This window comes from Neofelis nebulosa, chromosome 12 (genome assembly GCF_028018385.1).
Source record: "Neofelis nebulosa isolate mNeoNeb1 chromosome 12, mNeoNeb1.pri, whole genome shotgun sequence".
In the NCBI taxonomy this organism is placed as follows: Eukaryota; Metazoa; Chordata; class Mammalia; order Carnivora; family Felidae; genus Neofelis; species Neofelis nebulosa.
The window spans coordinates 73883734-73891214 of NC_080793.1; positions in this window are offsets into that span (position 1 = coordinate 73883734).

A 7481-nucleotide genomic window follows, 5' to 3' on the forward strand; every position below is an offset into this window, starting at 1 on the left:
TATATGTATAATATATATATGTGTGTATATATATATGTGTGTATAAATATATATATATATATATATATATATATATATATATATATAAATAGCCAACAGGTAAATAAAAAGGTGCTCAGCATCACTCATTATCAGGGAAATGCAAATCAAAATTACAATGAGACATCATCCCATGTCTGTTAAGATCGCTATTATCAGACAACAAAAGGCATCAAGTGTTGCTGAGAATGTGGAAAAATTGGGCACTTATACACTATCGGTAGGAATATAAATCATGCAGCAGCTATGGAAAACAGTACGGAGGTTCCTCAAAAAATTAAAAGGAGAACTACCACATGATCCAGTAATCCTACTTCTAGACATACATCCAAAAGAATTGAAATCAGAATCTCGAAGAGATACTTGCAATCTCATTTTCTTTGCAGCATTGTTCACAAACAGACAAGATATGGGATCAAACTAAATGTCCATTGACCGATGAACAGATGAAGAAAATATGGTGTATACATACCGTGGAACATTATTCACCTTAAAAAAGGAGATCCTACCATACGTGATGTCGATGAACCTGGAAGATATTACATGAAGGGAAATAAGCTGGTCACGGAAGGATAAATACTGTATGATTCCACTTATATGAGGTGTCTAAAATAGTGAAACTCATAGAAACAGAGTTGATGGTGGTGGTCAGGACTTGGGGGTAGGAGAAAATGGGGAATTGTTAGACACGCATAAGGTTTCAGTTTGTAAGATGAATAAATTCTAGAGATCTGCTGTACGACATAGTGCTTATAGCTAACAATTCAGTATTGTATACTTAAAATTGCTTTGAAAGCGTAGATCTCACGTTAAGTGTTCCTACCTCCCCCAGACAAACAAGCAAAACCCACAGCAGCAGGAGGAAACTCTTGGAGGCGATGGGTACAGTTTTTACCCTGATGCTGGTGATGGTTTCCCAGGTGTATGCAAATTTCCAAACTCGTCAAATTATATTCAGTTCCTACACCCATTTTTAAAATATCAATTATACCTCAGTAAGACTGTCTAAAAATACTATGTGTATTGCTTTAATTAGACATGTGTAAGGTGCTAGATAAGTTTAAAGTATTGTTTATTTTTTTTTGTATCTACTTTAAAATACTGCTCATATTAAATTAAATGAAATCAATAAAATGAAAAACTCCCAAGGCATTTATGCAGTAGGGTTTCCAATACAGGTCCAGGCCAATTGCCCTTCTGACACCTGGAATCGGCATTTTAAATGGTCAGAAAAAATAGCTGCTTGCAATGGTTTTCAAAGCCAGCTTGACTGCAGATCATGTCATGATCTTTCTAGAAAAGTGTATCAGGAGGAATTAGATTAATTTTCAAAGGCTCTCTACCCTTGGGTTTACAGGAAGAATTCATCACTTTAACACCTTATGTTTATTAAGTGACTCCCTGTTTTATATATGATATTCAAAAAGTTTAGTTGTGTGAGGGGTTTACCTTTGACTCATTCCATGGCTGCATGAGATAATCATGGTGGGAAGATGTTAACAAATTAATAAATACAGCCCTGATGTTAACAGAAAGAGAGAGTTAACTCTATGCTATATACACTTTTGTCCAAATATTAAAAAAAAATAAAATGAACGCAAGGCATTTAATTCTACCAGCTATAATCACAAAGAATTTTTACATAACATGAGATAAATCTTCAGATTTAGACATTACAGGTCAACATCACATGTTACAAAAAGGCCTTTGTTGATTCTTCAAAGTTAACCTAAAAGCTCCACTTTTTGTGAAACGATGACGACTACTATTTCTGTGCTCTTGGTGACTATCTTGTATCATAGTGATATACATTTTTATCCCACATAATAACCGTATAGGACTTACAAAGCAAGCATTACTTTTCCCATTGTTTGTTGGGGAACATACAGTGAGTGAATGGTAAAGGTGGGATTTGACTTGAAGTTTTGTGTCTGAAGGCCAGGACCTTGTCAGTTACACCACTGGTCATATCTTCATGGACCACACTGTCCTCTGAAGCTCCAAGTGCAACCACTCGCCCCGAGGCGGCACCAGAACATGCTACTGCATCGAGTGGCAGCCCAGATGGCCAGCACAACAGAACTGTGAGCACTTTTTTCCAGTGTTGGGGGTATACCAATGAGCAAAGCAAAAACAATCCATCAAGATACGCAAGTGCATCCTCTGGAATACACAACCTCATTGTTTTTTGACATTCACTTTCCAAATGACCCAAGTCCGTGGCCTCGGCAATTAGCTGCTTCCCCATCACTGAGCAAAGGACCAGAAATGATGCACTGGGAAATGTCTCTTTCCTCTCTTCCCACTCCACAGAGACCTCCTTGCTCTGGGGGTGAACAACAATGCAGAGGCAATGGAGGTGGCACCAGAGAGACTTGTAAAAACAGAAAGGTATTTTCTGTTTTGAGATGAACTTTAGGGGGGATAATGGACTTTGAAAGATCCCACACATAAAAGTAATTATAAATTACACATGAACAAGTAGGCATCAGAATTGTTTCTCACTTTAATCTTAATTATAAAGACAGCCTTGTTATCCCTGATAACTTACTTACAAGACCCCGTTTGTTCAGCATATGACACACTGTATCAGATCTCCTCAGTTTTCCATGATCAATATCTAATGGGCATATTTTCTATCCATTAGGAAGTATGTTTCTCATTAATTGCTACATAAAGTTAAATAATTATGATTTCCTCACAATTAAAATTTTGATGTTTAGTTATTTGACTCACTGGTGATGAGATTAAAATTTTAAGTAGAAAGAAAAACTTCTTGCATTTTGGAGAGCAAGTCTTGCATCAACCAAATGATTTCATAAGCTAAGATTTTCCATTTTATTGATAGAAAATAGGATACCCCAGCAACCTCTAGACTTAAGACACTCTATGGTACATAAGATAATATAAATTGCCTCCTTTGCTGCTATCTAATTTCAGTTTGCCGAATGATATCTAATTTGTTACTTTTCAAGAAATTATTTCCCAAGAAAGAGATTGCCTTATTTATTTTGCTTTTCATAATTAAAAAAAAGAAATAAAGGAAGGAAGAAAGAAAGAAAGAAAGAAACCATATGACCTACAGGAGAGTGACATGCAATTAGCAAGAACAATACAAAGTTGGAGATAGATTATATTCTTGCAGAAGATATACTAAAAAATGCAGTTACATTCTATATATGCTAATACAGAGTGTGGGTATATAAAGAGTGTTACATGTTTGTTAAACCTATATACATACACAGTGGGAAATGTCATGATTTCTTTGGGGTTCAGAGACAAGAGAGATCAAAGGAGGGCACCATTCATTCATTCATTCATTCATATTTGGGTGAGAACATACTGTGTGCTGAGTGACTACTGACAAGGCAACCTCAAAAATATGAACACAAACCCACTTACTCTTCCAGTGAGGTAATTTTAAACAGGGCAAACAGCTGATATAGATTGAAAAGTTAGGTTGTTTATTTTCTTAATAGGAAGGAAGTGTGAAATTCTGCCTTAAACCAAGGCTCCTTGAAGGCTCAGGAGTTGAAATTTGTTGTTCATGGTGTTAAACAAAAACAACAGTATTTGCATTCTGTTTCCACAGGGGAATCAAAACACCCTGGCCCTTAGCTTTAGTTCAGGCAACAATGTTGCTTTGCCTTTCAATCATTTATAATATTGAGTATTACCACTTTGGAAACAGGGACCATCCAGCAGGAACACAATGTTAGAGTTAGCACATTAACAGCGAATTTCTATTCTGCATAACGAGCATGCATTTACTTCATTAACTAGCAGTTACATTTCCCACGCCTTCAATTAACACTGGTTTCATTTTAAATGCTATCAGTTAAGACAAGATGTGATAAGAAAACATCATTGCTAGGCAAGCATTCCTCAAACACAGCTGATTTATCTCTTTGGCAATTCATTAAAATGCAAAATATATTGAAATTGATTTTCAGCACTTTCAGGCAGGAATGTTTCTAATAACGTTAATTTGCAAATTTCCTTTTTTTTTTTTTTTAAGTCTCTGTGCCGTAGTCGCCATGTTCAGCCGGAGGCTATTTGTATTGTGCAGACAGAAAATGAACAGCGAACACTTATTTCTCATATCTTTCTGAGAAACCTGAGGCGCATGAAGATATTTGTGCTGTAACAGGCAGAGTCAATCCCCCTCAGTCCCTTTAGTCGCTATATATCACCAGCAAACTCCCAGCTAGTCCTGCTGTAGCAATTAACCTGCCAGAGCTCTCTCCTGTCAGGCTCCGTAACAATAAACTCCCCCCGCCCCCCAACCACCCCTGAGAGAGACAGAGCTATAGATTCTGGCTCTGCAACGTCCATAGAGGCTGATTATTCAGAATCAGCATGATTAAGAAGGTGACACGGTATTAGTTAAAAAGACATACTTCCCCCCCACCCCCTGCCCCCGACTGAGGTTTTAAACCTATTAAGGTAGAAACAACTGATCATTCCCCTCTTTGGTATACAGTTCCTAAGATAGGATTCTTGAAAGACTATTTACAATGCCTTGTCAATTTCCCAGTGTATGAATAAAAGTATAAATACCAGGAGGGAAGTATCAGAATCATAATGTACAGCATGTGTAAACCTAGGAACGGGCTAAAAGTAATATTTTCACCCCAAAGAGACAAAGGGAGCAGGTTCATTCTGAATAACTGGTCATGTTTCAATTGTTACTCTTAAAAGAAAAAAAAAAAAACCCATATTTGTGTCTTTTTGGGTTAGTTTCAAATGGACCAAACTGTGATGAATTATAAATTAAAAATCCGGATATATAATCTGCCAGATAACAAGTTGTTAGACTCTGGAAATAGCACATCCCTAACAATAAACCTTGTCTTTATGGGGATGGCGGTATTATAAATGTCATAATGGATTGCAGACGAACCAGCTGTTTATATTCTAGTTCAGTACATGAATGAGAGAAGAGCAGGCCAGGAAATAAAGGAGATTGAGGAAAATTTACTAGTACCAAGTCACAGGGGAAAAAAAAAAAGCCCAAGGAACTCAATTTTTACGCATTCCCATCCAATTTACCCTTGCTGGTGACTTTTGGGGGGAAGTGTAGCTTTTGAAACCAATTGTATTATTCCACTTTAAGATGGCTTCTAGTATATTCAATAGGCCCATCACAGTTATATGTTCCTTTTTCAGTCTCAAGCTGCCCTCACCATACGAGATTGGTTACTGTCAGAGGACTTTCAGGGAAGGATTTGAATGCAATTTCAAAGGCCAGACAGAGCAGCTGTCAAAAACACTGCGAGCTTAGGAAAGCAGTGTTAGTAGCCCAGGAGGGGTGAGATTCTGGCTTTCTGTTTCTCAATTTCGCTCATTTCACTTCAAGCTAAAGCACCTTTTGATCCCAACCAGGTGAAATGGAGACAGCACGGTATACTGAGTGAGTGACCCCACCTACCCAAAGCCCTGCACGATGGCAATTATCTGTAACTGCATGACTGCCAGCATGGACATTAGCCCGTGGACACTGGCAATTCCCTTTGAGGACAGACACACTTTGCTCCTCTATGTATGATTAAACCTAGGTGCACCCATGAGGTGTCAACAAATCGCCAGGCCGTTCATAGATGGCTGTTAGCAGATTACCAGATTTGCTGCACATCAGGTATGAATCATACGTGTTTGTTATGCAAAGATCTCATTTCAAGTTTCACATCCTCTTTTCTCAGCCAGAGCTCCAATCCAGCAGAGGGACGCAGAGGAGGGGTCCAACTCGACTTTAAAAAATTGAGAGAGTATTGCTTTATGGGGCATTACAGCTACTCTATTTAAAAATCCAATCCAGAAGATAAAATTACCACTTGTTATGTTTGCATTTTCAGATAAGGCACCTCACCCTTGGCTGCAGTTCTCTTATCTCTGTAATATTCATGGAGTGCTAGCTTTTAATTAAACCATCCACAACTCTCTGTAACTCAAAGTATATATTTTACTGCTGCAGGAACCAGTAGTCAAGAAAAATTCTATATTTTACATTTATTTTTAAAGCCTGGGTAGTTTTATTGCCAATGATGTCATGAACGGTGCCGTCCTACAAAGATGACTAAGTCTTCTGTTTCGAGAGACACGTCGATCATAGTGGGGGTCCCTAAAGTTCATGAGACTCGTGACTTTCACAGATACAATATTCAGAAATTTGACTTTCTCGGGAGCCCTGGGAGGTCTGTGATATGTCATTTTCTTAAAGCAAAATTTTATTCACATGCATGGCAGCCCTGGAATACAGAGCAGGTCACACGGTTACTGATTCCACCAAAGCGGTCATCTCTCTTCCTCAAATATAATACGCCTTCCCTTTCCTGACATTTTCTCAGTCCCTTTTTCTGGTTCTTTTTTAATTCCCATCTGTCAATGCTGAGGTCCAAGGCTGTTAGCTTCTCATTCTTCACGCCCTTCCTGGGTCATCTCATTGCATCCCAGGACTGCAAGTTCTATGTGTATGTAGGCAACCCAAACCAGAATCATCCACCCAGATCTCGCTCCTGAAATTCAGAAGCAACTGCTCTCTAGGACACTGGCTATCCCACTGACAATGGAATTCAACGTATCTATAAAGCAATCTATAATAATGCTGGTAGGATTTAATATGGAGTTAATGTTTACATTCATAATCTTTACAAAAACCCTACCAGGTATGACACGATCATGTTCCCAGTTTTACAGGTGAGGAAACTGGGGCTTGGATAGGTTAATTATCAAGGCCATATGGTTATAAGGAACTAGGAATTGGACCCAAGTCCATCTGAGCAGTCTATGAGTTTGTTTTGTTTTGTTTTTTAATTTTGTTTAAATATTTATTTATTTATTTTGAGAGAGAGAGAGAAAAAGAGAGAGAGAGACAGGGTACAAGCAGGAAAGGGTCAGAGGGAGAGAGAGCGAGAGAGAGAGAGAGAGAGAGAGAGACCCAAGCAGACTCTCCGCACTAGTCAATGCAGAGCCTGAGGCAGGGCTTGAACCCAAGACCCAGGGATCATGAACTGAGCTGAAATCAAGAGTCGATCGGTCAACCAACTGAGCCACCCAGGCACCCCTAAGGAGTCTTATGTTTTTACTCCCTATTCCCCATGCTGCTCTTCCCTCTGTCTCTTTAATGTGTATAATTCGTCCTAGTGACCCTTTCCTGGTTCAGCTGTACTTCTTCAAGGATTGTCTTTTCTGATCCTACAGAGTAACTTGCATTTCCACAAATGCAGTTCCGTAAACATAAAGTACTTCGTTTTCAAGAAAGCCTGTCATTATGTATTCATTTGATGTTTAATCTTCTGAATAGCCTGGCAAATACAAAGGGCAGATACAGTTGAGAATACAAAGGGAAATCAATGGGTGAGAGAGGGAATAGCGTGGAAAGAGAGGAGCAAGTGTGAAGGGCCCGGTGGGGGAAGTGCAAGTGACATTGTCAAATAATGGAC